The following is a 17,529-nucleotide window of genomic DNA, read 5'->3' as shown; positions in this document are numbered from 1 at the left end:
CCCACCATTGACTCAGACTCATACTCCTCTCTTTGCTGCCCCCACCTTTCACAGAAAGTCTGGAAACCTGAGCAAAAAGTGGCATCCTGTAAGAGCTTTACATTAAACTTCCTGCCGAGGCCCTGGTGAAATAGACAGCCGAGCCATGGTTATGTGATGATCCGAAAAACCCACCGGGAGAATGGTAGCGCCCAACAGCCTATTGCTTTGATTCCTGGACATGTACAATCGATCAAGCCGGGCTGCACTCACCCTAGCTCCAAAGACCTTCACCCATGTATACTGACTTGTGTTTGGATGTCTAGTTCTCCAAACATCCACTAGGTCAAACTGATTAAAGATGTCCCTTAACACCCCCACTGAGCCTGAATGAGGCTCCTCCCCATTTCTGTATTTTGTAAAATCCATCGTACAGTTCCAGTCCCCGCCGACCACCAGCGTCTCCTCAGGCGATACCTGTGAGAGTTCCTGTCTAAGACACCCAAATAGAAGCCCCCTCTCTCTCCCTGTGTTAGGCGCATACACATTTATAAAGACAAAACCCTTGTTGTTAATTTCTGCTTTTACTACAAGCAGTCTACCCCTATACAACTCTTTTGAGGAGCAAATTGTTACACATAGACCCGGTACAAAAAGGACTGCCACCCCTGCACTAACATTTGTCCCATGGCTCAGTACACTTGCCCCTTTCCACCAGAGCCCCCAATCAACTTCATTCACCACATCGCTATGCGTCTCCTGCAGAAACAACACCTGTACTTTTTTTTGTTTTACATATTCACCCAACACACTCCTCTTTCCCGCATCTCTGGCGCCATTAATATTAAGTGAGCCTACCCAAAGAGTCTCCATAAGAAGTGGGAGAAAAGCCAGCAAAGAAAGAGACCAATAGCAAAGCTCAAAAAGCCCCAGTGCCAGAAATAAAACTTTCATCTAAACAGTGTCTGAAGGTGGACCTTTACGCACGGTTGTGACCCACTTCCTCAACCTAAACCGTTTCCTGGGTGAGAGGACACCATGCCCCTCATTTTTCATAGCATGTTTTACTGATCTTACAAACTTTCCCGGATCACAAAAAAAAGCCTCAAGATTAAGTTTTTTCCCCTTAGTCTCATTCAGGAACCTTGACAGTTCCCTCACCGTGTATTTTGACCCCTCTGACTGACTGGCTGTCAGCTCTGGACCCATTGAGGAGGAGTCTGAAAAGAAATCCTCCTCATCGTCATCTTCCTCAGACTGACCTTCCTCCTCCTCTTCTCCATCTCCCAACCTGACCACCTGCCCTTCCTCTCTAGTTGGGGCCTCCCCCCCAGCACCAGGCAAAGGTTCCTTGGTGCCTTTCACCACACCAGCCTCTGCCCTCCCACCTCCTTTCTTCTCCCCCTTTTTCCTCTTCCGCTTGACATCCTCCTCCACCCCCCCAGTTGCTTACCCTTCCCCACTATACTCTCCTCATCCACTAGCATAACCTGACTAAGCCCAGCCTCATCTACACCACCATCCATAACATGACTGGACCCAGCCTCATCTACACCACCATCTATAGCATGACTAGACCCAGCCTCATCTACCCCACCTTCTGTAGCATGACTAGGCCCAGCCTTAGCTACACTACCATCTGTCGCATGACTATGCCCAGCCTCTGCTGCCTGCATCTCATGGCCCCCTGCACGTTGACCTCGATTTCCCCCACTGGTGCTTGTACCCTCACTTTGTCTACGGCCTTTATGTGGGCACGCAAAGCTCTTATGCCCCAAATCCCCACACTCAAAGCACCGTAGACTATCTGTGCTGGCAAAACCTGCGTAGAGCCCCTCCCCATCCCTCACTTTAAAATTAACATTTAACTGTTGCTCATTGTTATTCAGAAACATTAACATTTGCCTCCGGAACAAAACAACATTCTTTACGGCATCTGCCTGAAAACCTGCCGACAGTACACGAAAACCACTAGCAAACTTACCAAAACGACTCAACTCCTTCCTGATTTGATCATCCATAATAAACGGAGGCAAATTTGCAACTACCACCCTAGTCGAAAGGGTAGAAAGAGGAGAAATTGGCACCAACACACCCCTTACAAATATTCCACTAGAAATGAGCCTACTCACCAAATTTGCTCTTTTCATGAATACAACCACAGCTTTGTTCATTCTGGAAGCGGAATGTATAAATTCAGCTCCTACCTGTTCGCCGACAGCGAGCAGAACCTCCTCCACCTTAGTTCCATTCTCGGGAACACACCTGAATCCATGCCGTAACGACAGCGTCTCCTCCGCGCCAGGCTGCGAAGCCATCGCTCACACCACACCATTCAAAACCCCAGGAAACGAAACCTCTGTCCTCTTCCTCCCTAACTTTGAAAAAAAAAGTGGGTACCACTAAAACAAACAGTGCATTAACCCTCCACCATAGAAAATAAAAATTTTAAGGACCAAGGAAAGAATCAAGAAATAAGTTAGGACAGAGCCCTCCACACCAAACACTCAAACTACAAAAAACTCCCAGCATGCACTGAGAGAGAGAGAGAGAGAGAGAGAGAGAGAGAGAGAGAGAGAGAGAGAGAGAGAGAGAGAGAGAGAGAGAGAGAGAGATGGGCAGACAGAGAGAGAGAGAGAGAGAGAGAGATGGGCAGACCAAAAGTAAGTGAGTGAGTGAGAGAGAAAGAGAGAGAGAGAGAGAGAGAGAGAGAGAGAGAGAGAGAGAGAGAGAGATGGGCAGACCAAAAGTGAGTGAGTGAGTGAGTGAGAGACAGACAGACAGACAGACAGACAGACAGACAGACAGACAGACAGACAGACAGACAGACAGACAGACAGACAGACAGACAGACAGACAGACAGACAGACAGACAGACAGACAGACAGACAGACAGACAGACAGACAGACAGACAGACAGACAGACAGACAGACAGACAGACAGACAGACAGACAGACAGACAGAGATGGGCAGACTGAAAGAGAGTGAGAGAAAGATGGGCAGACCGAAAGAGAGCGAGAGAGAGATGGGCAGACCGAAAGAGAGTGAGAGAGAGATGGGCAGACAGAAAGAGAGTGAGAAAGAGAGATGGGCAGAGTGAGAGAGAAAGATGGGCAGACCGAAAGAGAGAGAAAGAGAGAGAGATGGGCAGACCGAAAGAGAATGAGAGAGAGAGAGAGATGGGCAGACTGAATGGGAGTCAGAGAGAGAGAGAGAGATAGGCAGACCGAAAGAGAGTGAGATGGGCAGACGGAAAGAGAATGAGATTGAGAGATGGGCAGACCGAAAGAGAAAAAGAGAGCGAGAGAGAAAGAAAGAGAGAGATAGAGAGAGAGCGAAAGAGAGAGAGAGAGAGGCAGACTGAAAGAGAGTGAGAGAGAGAGATTGGCAGACCACAAGAGATTGAGAGACAGAGAGAGAGAGAGAGAGAGAGAGAGAGAGACAGAGAGAGATCCAAAACACGTCTCTACTACTGTCTTCATATTTTATACAGAGGTCAGGGGTCGTTCCATACGGATGAATGGAACATTTTGAAGTGCCATTTGCCATATCAATAACCTCAAATTTCCACAGTAAAAACATCTGATGCTTAGTGAAAAAGTTTCAGGATGTAACCTATTTTTGTTTTTGTGGCCTTGTCTGCTTAGTGCAGTCAGGGTTCGTCTCATAGGGGATTTATTTCAGGAAATAGGACAATCTAAAGGACTGTATTTCTGGAGTGTAGGTCAAAGCCTTGGGCTGCAGTGTCTAGGTTGATTTTGCACAAAGTGGTATGGTGATTTGGACCAGTAATTAGTAGATCTTTTAACATACACTATTTATACAGAAGTATGTGGACACTATAATACTTTCCGAATGCACTGTATCTGGGCACAAAATAGGTATGTAGATTAGAACAGATAGACAGAACAGAACATATGAGCGTAGAATAGATAGACGGGTAGAATTAATTAATGGTGACTCATGGAGCGGTCTTGCATTTTGCCCAAGCTGTGAGGAAGCGAGACATGCGTGACTTTGAGTTTTTCTCTGGCGCTGCTCGCGGTGGGGGTCCATATGAGACATGTCGACCCAGGCAACACACGCTGGCAGTGTTCAACCGGCCGCGGTGAAAACCGAGTGCAACCCGCCCAATATACTCACAAAGCAATTTTCACCCTCGGCCTACAACAAAAACAAAAACCCTGGGTTTCGTTTCAAATCGTAACTCCCCCACCCCATGCACAAAGGAACATTTCAGGCTTTTGAGAAAAACACAAAAGTCAAAAATAAATATTCTCCCCACACTACCTAGCGCTACTCCATTTGCAATCTTGTATCAGTGTGGTGAACAACAATCTCTGGGTCAACGGATGAGAAACATTAAAACTGTGTTTTAGAAAGAAAGAAAGAAAGAAAGAAAGAAAGAAAGAAAGAAAGAAAGAAAGAAAGAAAGAAAGAAAGAAAGAAAGAAAGAAAGAAAGAAAGAAAGAAAGAAAGAAAGAAAGAAAGAAAGAAAAGGTATCTAGCCAACCAATTCGTCCACCCCTGCCTCGAATGACGGATATACCGTAGCACACTTAATGTAAGTCAATTCCATTGGAATTTCATTCCACTCAGATGGGTCCATTTGTATTCATGTGGATGGAATTCCGAAGAGCACAATCATTCACTTTTATGGAGTATTCGGCTGTTAATATGGCATTAACTACTGCTAGGCCTAGCTCATTTGCTGGCCTATTCCATATGTCCCAACTCTCCTTCTCTCACACATAAGCCTACATAGTCACGCACAAGGACACAAACATATTTAATGTACATAGCAAACAAGTCGACACACAAGCTCAGGCACAAACACACATGGGTAAACCGTACAGGCACACACCATTAAACACAAACAAACACACACACACACAGACTGAATTCACACATTATTTTTAGGCCCAGATATACTGTAGATAGGTCTTGATACCCTTACAGGGAGTTGGAGTTAGGCTATACATTTTGCCGATGTCATGTTGCTGCTGTTACTACATTTTTCAGCAGGGTATCACTACTGGTTTTCTTACCTCGAGCCTCAGTCCTAGCCACACTGCTAATGCCGATTTCACTCACTCTTAACGTAGTCCAATCACACACGCTAAAGAAGTTATTAGCCCCATTACAGAGTTATTACTCGGAGGCTACGCTAACACCACTAGTATAATCATTGTGATTAATCAAACGTCTCTGTCTCGTAGGCCCACAAAATGAACGTCGTCTGAAACTCATCAGTGCGTCATTTGCTGTGTTTTTGTAATCATGTGTGCTTAGAATGTGTAAGGCTACTGAGGTAACACGTTTTTGTGGATTCCAGGTAGAGTAGCTTGAACCAACTGTGTGTCTTAGCCACAACATCTGGTTAAACCTAGCTTTTCACATACGATTCTCTCCCCTGACGTCTGCCTCATATTGTTCTTCACATGTAAAATCCCTGGCTCATTTGGAGCCTCAGGTCCACGACATCATGATTAGTCAAATGGGTATGCAAATCCTCCAAAATAAACCCCTTATTTTTTGTACTTTTATTTATTCAGGAGAGCCCAATTGAGACCAGTGTCTCATTTGCAATGGTGCCCTGAGGACAAAAATACCATCAGTACAACAACAAAATACAAAAAACTACAAGACATTACCATCAGGTTATTACAACAAGCTATAATAGTACATTGAAACAATTCCACACTTCAGTAAACTCATTGAACAAAAGAGTTTTAAAATGCCCTATCGGCACCAGGGAATCCAGATGTAATCTGTTTTGTAAGGTATGCGATAACTGTGGTGTGTTAAAACTAAAGGTGGATTTACCAAACTTTGTGGAGACAAACGGGACCTCAAGAGTCCACCAAACCCTGCGAACGGGTTTGGTATCTCATATTTCTATACTTCAACAGGGAAATTAGGTATGTTGGAAGCTTGTGGAGCAGAGCTTAGTAAACAAGAAGGGAGTAATGTGATCTATGGGACTTTAGTGAGGTCCAGCTGACCTTCTGATTCAGAACGCTGTGATGAGTATTAAAACTGCCACCTGTAATAAAACGAAGGGCGCAACGGTAGACGGCTTCCAATGGTTTAAAAGTAGTGGCTTCTGCATTCTGGTAAATGGTGTTACCGTAGTCAAGAACTGGAAGGTAAGTTGACTGCACAATCTACTACCTGCTGTTCATGGAGAGGCAAGATCCAATCCAAACGCCCAGATAGGCTATTTATAGGCTGGAACCCCCTTGATGAGAGAGCCATCCAATGAGTGAATATGTAGCCCATCTGAGAAATCTTGCTGTGAATTACAGAACATATTTAGTTTTGCCCTCATTAAGTACACGTTTTAAATCAACAAGTGCTTTCTGTAATGCAACAAAATCAGATTGCAGCTCTAACATACAGTATATATACAAAAGTATGTGGACGGCCCTTTAAAATAGTGGATTCGGCTATTTCAGCCACACCCGTTGCTGATAGGTGTATAAAATCGAGCACACAGCCATGCAATCTCCATAGACAAACATTGGCAGTAGAATGGCCTTATTGAAGAGCTCAGTGACTTTCAACATGGCACCGTCATAGGATGCTACCGTTCCAAAAAGTCAGTTTGTCAAATTTGTGCCCTGCTAGAGCTGCCCCGGTCAACTGTAAGGGCTGTTATTGTGAAGTGGAAACGTCTAGGAGTAACAATGGCTCAGCTGCGAAGTGGTAGGCCACACAAGCTCACAGAACAGGACCGCTGAGTGCTGAAGCATGTAGCGCGTAAAAATCGTCTGTCCTCGGTTGCAACACTCACTACCGAGTTCCAAACTGCCTCTAGAAGCAACGTCAGCACAATAACTGTTCGTCTGGAGTTTCATGAAATGGCTTTCCATGGCAGAGCAGACGTACACAAGCCTAAGATTACCATGCACAATACCAAGTGTCGGCTGGAGTGGTGTAAAGCTTGCCGCCATTGGACTCTGGAGCAGTCAAAATGTGTTCTCTGGAGTGATAGATCACGCTTCACCATCTGGCAGTCCGACGGACGAATCTGGGTTTGGCGGATGCCAAAAGAACGCTACCTGCCTCAATGTATAGTGCCAACTGTAAAGTTTGGTGGAGGAGGAATAATAGTCTGGGGCTGTTTTTCATGGTTCGGGCTAGGCCCCTTAGTTCCAGTGAAGGGAAATCATAACGCTACAGCATACAATGACATTCTAGACGATTCTGTGCTTCCAACTTTGTGGCAACAGTTTGGGGAAGGCCATTTGAAAAAATTAATGACAAAGAATCCACGGAGGATATTAGAAGAATGGGCAAAGAGGCAGAGAGATGAGAAGAGAGGGTGAGTAGTGAAGAGGAGAGGAAGAAGCAGAAAGAGAAATGAAAGGTAGAGAGAGAAATCCTTCAGGAAAATTGAATTTCTTTCCATCAAAAGTTTGTGTGTGAGTGTGTTACACATACACTTCTGAGATGCCGAGCCTGCGGCTAACATGCAAGTATACCAACTACCAATGTCATCTAAGGCTTAGCTCACTCCAATTACACTGCTCAAAAAAATAAAGGGAACACTTAAACAACACAATGTAACTCCAAGGAGGAGCAGGAGGAACACTGCCAGAGCCCTGCAAAATGACCTCCAGCAGGCCACAAATGTGCATGTGTCTGCTCAAACGGTCAGAAACAGACTCCATGAGGGTGGTATGAGGGCCCGACGTCCACAGGTGGGGGTTGTGCTTACAGCCCAACACCGTGCAGGACGTTTGGCATTTGCCAGAGAACACCAAGATTGGCAAATTCGCCACTGGCGCCCTGTGCTCTTCACAGATGAAAGCAGGTTCACACTGAGCACATGTGACAGACGTGACAGAGTCTGGAGACGCCGTGGAGAACGTTCTGCTGCCTGCAACATCCTCCAGCATGACCGGTTTGGCGGTGGGTCAGTCATGGTGTGGGGTGGCATTTCTTTGGGGGGCCGCACAGCCCTCCATGTGCTTGCCAGAGGCAGGTAGCTTAGTGGGTAAGAGCGTTGTGCCAGTAACCGAAAGGTCGCTGGTTCTAATCCCCGAGCCGACTAGGTGAAAAATCTGTCGATGTGCCCTTGAGCAAGGCACTTAACCCTAATTGCTCCTTTAAGTCGCTCTGGATAAGAGCGTCTGCTAAAAAATGACTAAAAAAAGGTAGCCTGACTGCCATTAGGTACCGAGATGAGATCCTCAGACCCCTTGTGAGACCATATGCTGGTGCGGTTGGCCCTGGGTTCCTCCTAATGAAAGACAATGCTAGACCTCATGTGGCTGGAGTGTGTCAGCAGTTCCTGCAAGAGGAAGGCATTGATGCTATGGACTGGCCCGCCCGTTCCCCAGACCTGAATCCAATTGAGCACATCTGGGACATCATGTCTCGCTCCATCCACCAACGCCACGTTGCACCACAGACTGTCCAGGAGTTGGCGGATGCTTTAGTCCAGCTCTGGGAGGAGATCCCTCAGGAGACCATCCGCCACCTCATCAGGAGCATGCCCAGGCGTTGTAGGGAGGTCATACAGGCACGTGGAGGCCACACACACTACTGAGCCTCATTTTGACTTGTTTTAAGGACATTACATCAAAGTTGGATCAGCCTGTAGTGTGGTTTTCCACTTTAATTTTGAGGGTGACTCCAAATCCAGACCTCCATGGGTTGATACATTTGATTTCCATTGATAATTTTTGTGTGATTTTGTTGTCAGCACATTCAACTATGTAAAGAAAAAAGTATTTAATAAGATTATTTCATTCATTCAGATCTAGGATGTGTTATTTTAGTGTTCCCTTTATTTTTTTGAGCAGTGTACATATAGTGCAAAAGCATTGTGCAAAGTGCTAAAATTACCGTAAACCTTTTTACCGTAAAAGTTTTTAAACAATGTGCATTATAAGGACGCAATTATTTTAAAGTTCAGTAAACTGAGCAATAAATAAATCTTATAAATGCACATTGTTGAAGAACAGTCCTAATTAAATCACGCTGCCAGATTATAATGAGGTTTATGGTATATTTTGCACAATGCTAATTGCACTATGAAAAATGTCACTGTATCTGTTAAGTTTTCTGGCAGAGATAGATCAAAAAAAAAAAAAGAACAGATAGGTGGAGGAACAATGCATTGAAGCAGCAGCAGCAATAACGTTCGGTGGTGGAGGATCAGGAAGAATATCTGCCTCCGCCCAGCTTGCTCTGCAGTATATTTGGTATTTGGCTGTGCCTGCCAGGCTCTCCGCAAACAATTCCACTTTTATTGGGCACTTTACAGTCTCACGGCCCACAGGTGCTCAAAGGCATTATTGGACAAGAGGCTAGCGGTCCGGATCCCGCTGTCAAAACTCTATTAAAACAGAAAGAGAAACACAGCTGGATCAATATGGGAGAATTATATTGGGTTCCTCAATGTACCTGAACGGAAACTGTTTGTGTGAGCCACGTTTTTCCATTCATTGAACCTTTGATGCAATGTAGCTAACTCCTGGACTCTGTAGTGGAGTTACGGAAGGAACATAGCGACCAGTAGCGAATCAGGTCAAGACGACCCCACTTCTGACCATTTGTTTCCACATGGACAGATGGCGGCAGGTAGCTTAGTGGTTAAGAGCGTTGTGTCAGTAACCGAAAGGTTGCTGGTTCTAATCCCCGAGCCAACTAGGTGAAAAATCTGTCGATGTGCCCTTGAGCAAGGCACTTAACCCCAATTGCTCCTGTAAGTCGCTCTGGATAAGAGCGTATGGCAAATGCAAATGTAGCCTATATTATACATGTTTGAGATCTACAAATAACTACTCATTATGTGATCAAAATTAGCGATTCTGCACCTCGCCTAACTCAAACTGATCCCCTCAAACATGCCATTTCTGCCAGCACTCTCAAATTCAAACTGTTTATTTTTCACCCACTACAGCACCCCTCTCTCCTTCTCTTTAGCGACCTCTCCCTCACCCCCACCCCTAATATTATTCTCAAAGCACCCCACTCACACACACCTTATCACCCTCCCCCTTTGTAACTGTTTAGCATCTTCAATTGTGGGTGACAACGTTTAGTCACAGGACACAAAACTGTCTCTGCGACTATGTGGGAGGTTAACTGACCTCACGAGGGCAGCGACTAGGCAGCATGGGTAATGACTCACAGGTGACATCCTGTTGTTCTCTCAATACCTTCTTGCTTTTCGAACCTGCTCACCCCCCACCTCCCCTGTTTTCCCACTCAGTGAGGGAGGATGAAGAGCCATTTAAATCTTGTTTAGCCCTGAATAAGGAGTGTTGTAGAGGCTTGGTGTTGCCTCCTACGGATGTGTTAATGTGTTTACTGGGTTATGCCAGTCACTCCGCTCAAGGCCCATACACATACAAGCGTGCACACACACACACACTTGCGCACATACAAACATGCACTAGTGGTGCGCGGGAGAGCTGTTTGATCACCACCACCACCCGCCCGCAACCGCCTGACTAAGTGAAAATCTGAGGCCTGCACTCGACCCTAACCCGCAAATATATAACATGTGATGTAGGCTAGTCAGAGATGGCGGAACAATTTTTATACAGCGGGTGCAGGTTTTTTGGTGTGCCTAATTTAGATAGGTTTCTGATTATAATTTACGAAATTTTGGTAGGCTATTTGTTAGTCAACTTGTCTATAATTAGATACATGCAGCTTATTTTCTGTCATTATGTGTTGCCATAGAAGATTAAATAAACCCTTGCTTGCCAGAGTGTCATAAATGATAGAATGAATGCTTCAATTTAGTTGACGTCGGTAAAGTTCACTCAGTCATCGCTGCTTCTTTCGCAGAGCAAAGACGTTTAGGGATTTGTGAGAAAATGCAATAACTCAACAACAAAACATTTGAAACATTTGAGCAAAATGTCCAAATGGCATCAGTTTGACCAGTTGTAAGGAAATAGAAAGCTGTGAAACGACCCGGCATGTTTCTGATAAGATTTCAGTTTGGCCTGGATGTATATTTTATGTGGTTGAAATACTATCAATTTTATGATGCTGATAAAGATAGCACCTCATACTGATGGTATCTAACTGCGCATTCACATTCTATCAAGATGCTGAAATAAATACATACAGTGGGGAAAAAAAGTATTTAGTCAGCCACCAATTGTGCAAGTTCTCCCACTTAAAAAGATGAGAGAGGCCTGTAATTGTCATCATAGGTACACGTCAACTATGACAGACAAATGGAGAAAAAAATTCCAGAAAATCACATTGTAGGATTTTTAATGAATTTATTTGCAAATTATGGTGGAAAATAAGTATTTGGTCACCTACAAACAAGCAAGATTTCTGGCTCTCTCAGACCTGTAACTTCTTCTTTAAGAGGCTCCTCTGTCCTCCACTCGTTACCTGTATTAATGGCACCTGTTTGAACTTGTTATCAGTATAAAAGACACCTGTCCACAACCTCAAACAGTCACACTCCAAACTCCACTATGGCCAAGACCAAAGAGCTGTCAAAGGACACCAGAAACAAAATTGTAAACCTGCACCAGGCTGGGAAGACTGAATCTGCAATAGGTAAGCAGCTTGGTTTGAAGAAATCAACTGTGGGAGCAATTATTAGGAAATGGAAGACATACAAGACCACTGATAATCTCCCTCGATCTGGGGCTCCACGCAAGATCTCACCCCGTGGGGTCAAAATGATCACAAGAACGGTGAGCAAAAATCCCAGAACCACACGGGGGGACCTAGCGAATTACCTGCAGAGAGCTGGGACCAAAGTAACAAAGCCTACCATCAGTAACACACTACGCCGCCAGGGACTCAAATCCTGCAGTGCCAGACGTGTCCCCCTGCTTAAGCCAGTACATGTCCAGGCCCGTCTGAAGTTTGCTAGAGTGCATTTGGATGATCCAGAAGAGGATTGGGAGAATGTCATATGGTCAGATGAAACCAAAATATAACTTTTTGGTAAAAACTCAACTCGTCGTGTTTGGAGGACAAAGAATGCTGAGTTGCATCCAAAGAACACCATACCTACTGTGAAGCATGGGGGTGGAAACATCATGCTTTGGGGCTGTTTTTCTGCAAAGGGACCAGGACGACTGATCCGTGTAAAGGAAAGAATGAATGGGGCCATGTATCGTGAGATTTTGAGTGAAAACCTCCTTCCATCAGCAAGGGCATTGAAGATGAAACGTGGCTGGGTCTTTCAGCATGACAATGATCCCAAACACACTGCCCGGGCAACGAAGGAGTGGCTTCGTAAGAAGCATTTCAAGGTCCTGGAGTGGCCTAGCCAGTCTCCAGATCTCAACCCCATAGAAAATCTTTGGAGGGAGTTGAAAGTCCGTGTTGCCCAGCGACAGCCCCAAAACATCACTGCTCTAGAGGAGATCTGCATGGAGGAATGGGCCAAAATACCAGCAACAGTGTGTGAAAACCTTGTGAAGACTTACAGAAAACGTTTGACCTGTGTCATTGCCAACAAAGGGTATATAACAAAGTATTGAGAAACTTTTGTTATTGACCAAATACTGATTTTCCACCATAATTTGCAAATAAATTCATAAAAAATCCTACAATGTGATCTTCTGGAAAAGAAAATCTCATTTTGTCTGTCATAGTTGACATGTACCTATGATGACAATTACAGGCCTCTCTCATCTTTTTAAGTTTGAGAACTTGCACAATTGGTGGCTGACTAAATACTTTTTTCCCCCACTGTATACAGTGGGGAGAACAAGTATTTGATACACTGCCAATTTTGTAGGTTTTCCTACTTACAAAGCATGTAGAGGTCTGTAATTTTTATCATAGGTACACTTCAAATGTGAGAGACTGAATCTAAAACAAAAATCCAGAAAATCACATTTTATGATTTTTAAGTAATTCATTTGCATTTTATTACATGACATAAGTATTTGATCACCTACCAACCAGTAAGAATTCCGGCTCTCACAGACCTGTTAGTTTTTCTTTAAGAAGCCCTCCTGTTCTCCACTCATTACCTGTATTAACTGCACCTGTTTGAACTCCTTACCTGTATAAAAGACACCTGTCCACACACTCAATCAAACAGACTCCAAACTCTCCACAATGGCCAAGACCAGAGAGCTGTGTAAGGACATCAGGGATAAAATTGTAGACCTGCACAAGGCTGGGATGGGCTACAGGACAATAGGCAAGCAGCTTGGTGAGAAGGCAACAACTGTTGGTGCAATTATTAGAAAATGGAAGAAGTTCAAGATGATGGTCAATCACCCTCGGTCTGGGGCTCCATGCAAGATCTCACCTTGTGGGGCATCAATAATCATGAGGAAGGTGAGGGATCAGCCCAGAACTACACGGCAGGACCTGGTCAATGACCTGAAGAGAGCTGGGACCACAGTCTCAAAGAAAACCATTAGTAACACACTACGCCGTCATGGATTAAAATCCTGCAGCGCACGCAAGGTCCCCCTGCTCAAGCCAGCGCATGTCCAGGCCCGTCTGAAGTTTGCCAATGACCATCTGGATGATCCAGAGGAGGAATGGGAGAAGGTCATGTGGTCTGATGAGACAAAAATATAGCTTTTTGTTCTAAACTCCACTCGCCGTGTTTGGAGGAAGAAGAAGGATGAGTACAACCCCAAGAACACCATCCCAACCGTGAAGCATGGCGGTGGAAACATCATTCTTTGAGGATGCTTTTCTGCAAAGGGGACAGGACGACTGCACCGTATTGAGGGGAGGATGGATGGGGCCATGTATCGCGAGATCTTGGCCAACAACCTCCTTCCCTCAGTAAGAGCATTGAAGATGGGTCGTGGCTGGGTCTTCCAGCATGACAACGACCCGAAACACACAGCCAGGGCAACTAAGGAGTGGCTCCGTAAGAAGCATCTCAAGGTCCTGGAGTGGCCTAGCCAGTCTCTAGACCTGAACCCAATAGAAAATCTTTGGAGGGAGCTGAAAGTCCGCATTGCCCAGCGACAGCCCCGAAACCTGAAGGATCTGGAGAAGGTCTGTATGGAGGAGTGGGCCAAAATCCCTGCTGCAGTGTGTGCAAACCTGGTCAAGACCTACAGGAAACGTATGATCTCTGTAATTGCAAACAAAGGTTTCTGTACCAAATATTAAGTTCTGCTTTTCTGATGTATCAAATACTTATGTACATTTGGTGTATAATTTTACTGCAAGAAATGCCAAATTCTGCAGGAGTTAATATTAAGACCATGTGAGAGGTTATAGACCTACAGTCAGTGTCCAGATTTCAGTTTCCATTTAACCCATCTGAACAGTAGGCTACAGTTCCCTTGACGTGCCATAGGCCTGTTTGAAGTCGTGACTGTCGAATTTGTATAGCACCTCACAAAAATCACACAACATAGGCACTGCTATCGTCCTCTTTAACCACTTCAACTTTCCATTTCGCAGCTTTTCTCTTATTGAATTAAACTCCGACATTGTCATTTTTGCCTCAGTGGATCGAAGTTAGCTTTTTCTGCCCGTTCCCAAAAGCGTTTGGCGATTTGGCGAGCGTAAAGTTAGGGTCTAAAGCTTAGGTTTACGCATTAATGACATAGCCTAAAAATAATGAAAGTAAAACCTCAATGTAGCCTATAGATATAAATTGCACAAGAATGATACATTTATGGATTTTTGTATGTATTGTTTTCTCTTTATTCAACTCGACCGCCACTCACACACCCTTCATCCACAGAATATTTCATAACCCTAAACCAGCCCGCCCCCCCGGATATAACCGCGGAGACTGCGGGTTATGAGTCAACTCGTGCATCACTAAAGTTCGCACATATTCACACACACAAAAATGCTGTGTGCTCATTTATCAAGACAATGAGATGCAAGTTGTTTTCCAAGATGCATCTTTCTTTCATCTAGAGTCTAGAGCTTGCTTTAAAGTCTTTTGAATCTCATCTGAGCCACGAAAATTAAGTGATTATCATGATGAGGTGTCTGCATCTATGAAAGCTTTTTTTGTATTGAAATAATTGAGTACCGTAAAGATTATATTAAACATGAGTCTCATATAGCCACCTGTCCCTTTGAATAGCCGGGCAACAGCACACATTTCAGCAAATAAACGCCTGTTTCAAATAAATGCTCATACCTGCCAACTTTTCAAAAAACCTTGGAGTGAGATTTTGTCCTGGGTCCGCCTGGGTCCTGCAGTCGGTGAAAAGCAATTGCACTGCCTGTGTCTCAGAACTGCGGCCGCCTTGATCTCATGAGGTTATCGTTGCCCACGTGTGCATGACGTCAGAGAAAGTCGGGATCAAGTCGGACACAAATCTAACCAGCATGCATTGGGTGGTGATCGCCGGTGATCGATTCTGCGCAGACCGGGCTCATCTCAAATGAGCCTCTTGTCTATGATCTGTCGGCATGGTTATACTGGCCTGTGGCCTTCTTGGAGGCCTTGATGATATCGGAGGGGGGCTCCCATTTGAAGCAGGGCTCCAGATTGGCCATCTTTATGGTCATTATTGAGGACAGGGTGCCATCCAATGCTAGGCTGTTTCTTCTCTTGGTTTTGTTCAGTCCCACAACTGAAAACACCCTCTCAGCATCTGCGTTTGCATGGGGCAACACCAGGACAAGCTTGGCGACGGCAGCAAGCCTCTCGAATTCTTTGGCTCCTGTCACCTATGGAAAATGCACCAAAACACAATGGAAAAACATACCTTGATTTTTGATTGATTAATACTGTAAGTATACTGTAGGTTGATCCATTAACAAAGTTCAGATAAAAACATGCATAATTTGCAACATGCATGACACATATGCATGCAACAATTTTAAGCAACAGATGTAGCCAAGCCACACCTGCCAAAAGGAAAGACAAAAAAGGGAAAAAAAATGTACCTTATGCTTCCGGGTTGCCATTTCAGCCCAGAAGCTTTCCATTTCAGTTTGGTCCTGCAGGGATATCATTGGCATGGTCTGATAATTTAGAAACTCCTCACCCAGAAGGTCATGCTCCTCTGGCCCATGGTATGGGAGGAGATGGGGAAACCTATTTATGAAAGTAGAGTTACAAGTTGTTACGTTTTAGGTATATAGTCATCAACCAGCAGCAGTTCATACACATCTTTGAGGAGAAGCCACATAAGAATATCTCATGTGCAGTTTAGGAGTGAACACACCTCATCATAAAACACAGGGTATTTTAGCTAAGATGATAGACAATAATTAGAGAAAAAAAACTAACCTTTCAACAAAGTACAGGACATCTTCGATGTCACTTTCAGCCCTCTGCCGTACATCTACAAATTGTGCGTGCTTGATCAGTGGCTCTTCCAGTGGCAGCTTCTTAAGTGCATAGTCCCCAGCACTTGTCAGGAAACACAACACAGCTTCATGGAATGAATCCACCTGCTGTGGTGTGATGTCACCCTCGTCGAGTAATCTGTTAAGTTTAGCCCTGGTTGTGAACCCAATGTTCAACTTTCTTCCTGTCACAGATACAGCATATCGGTATAAGGTACAAGGCTAAATATCACATATCACAGTGTTTGATCATAATAATAGTCAAATACTAACCTGGTAAATGGTTTGCCTTTTCTTTAAAGGCAATTTCACAAGGCTCCTCATGGCACTGCAGAGCTGCTGGAACCATAAACTTGGAACATAGCTTGCGTTCGAATTTCACCATCTATAACAGACATTTACAAAAATAGTAGTTGAAACCTGTTGTAGAGGATCCCTGCAGATATCAGCAAGAAACACAGAATGGAAAAAAACAGCAAAATCCAATCACACCTCATCATGTAACAAAAATATTGATGACTGCTCTCTCTGAAGCAGCAAGTTGAAAGAAGTGAAAGTTGGTACGGTGGCTTAGAAGAACAGCAGGTACACTTCTATTGCACACATTTCCTGTATTTATGTTAAATTCTTTGGAATACATTCACCACACTAAATCATGTTCACACGCACAAACAAATAATTTATTTCAAGATTTAAAGTTTAAGAGAGTGAGTACTCAATTGGACGACATTTCATTGTTACATACCTAGTCTCAGCTCAGCTTCTTATCAGACTTCTTGAGGTAGTGATCGTTTCTTCTCCTTTTGTCTTTCGCGGCAATGGTATCTCTTCTTCTGTCGCTAACTTCGGGGTGCAGCGCATATGGTTCAGTGGCGCTCATCAGCGCCATCTACCGTTGGGGAGTTTGAAAAAAGGAACAAACGAGTCTCGGGCAATTTTTTTTGCGTGAGAAATTGGATGTGTGGCGTGAGTGCGTGTGAAAACAGGCAAACACGTGTGTCACACGGCGAAAGCGTGAGATTTGGCAGCTCTGAATGCTGGTTCAAAATTAATTGTTTACAAGGTAACCATGAATTACCATGAATTGTTTACGAGGTTAAATGTCTGATTTGTTACATTAAATAATTTAGTAATGACTCGAAAGAATGATGCAATCATCCGTTTTTATCGCCAGTAAGAAACTGCTAGCTAACTGGGAAGCACAAAAACTGTCAAAAACAGACCCCTAGAAATCGTCAGATCGCCCTCTAGTGCCGAAAGTAAGAACTCCTGAAAATGCACAGTCAGAAAATAATAATGAC

At 44.3% G+C, this 17,529-nt stretch overlaps 1 long non-coding RNA gene across 1 annotated transcript; it reads right to left on the bottom strand.

The window, feature by feature from the left end:
* Nucleotides 1–16,298: 16,298 nt before the first annotated feature.
* On the bottom strand, nucleotides 16,299–17,116 carry LOC311104000. Its single transcript, XR_014610129.1, has 3 exons — nucleotides 16,974–17,116; nucleotides 16,502–16,613; nucleotides 16,299–16,413 (listed from the first exon to the last, which is right to left on the bottom strand). It is a non-coding gene; the product is annotated as an uncharacterized lncRNA (long non-coding RNA).
* Nucleotides 17,117–17,529: the final 413 nt, after the last annotated feature.

Source organism: Coregonus lavaretus (assembly GCF_964263955.1).
Source record: "Coregonus lavaretus genome assembly, chromosome: 2".
In the NCBI taxonomy this organism is placed as follows: Eukaryota; Metazoa; Chordata; class Actinopteri; order Salmoniformes; family Salmonidae; genus Coregonus; species Coregonus lavaretus.
The sequence above is the reverse complement of the archived record's forward strand: the minus strand, read 5'-3'. Positions and strand labels throughout refer to the sequence as shown.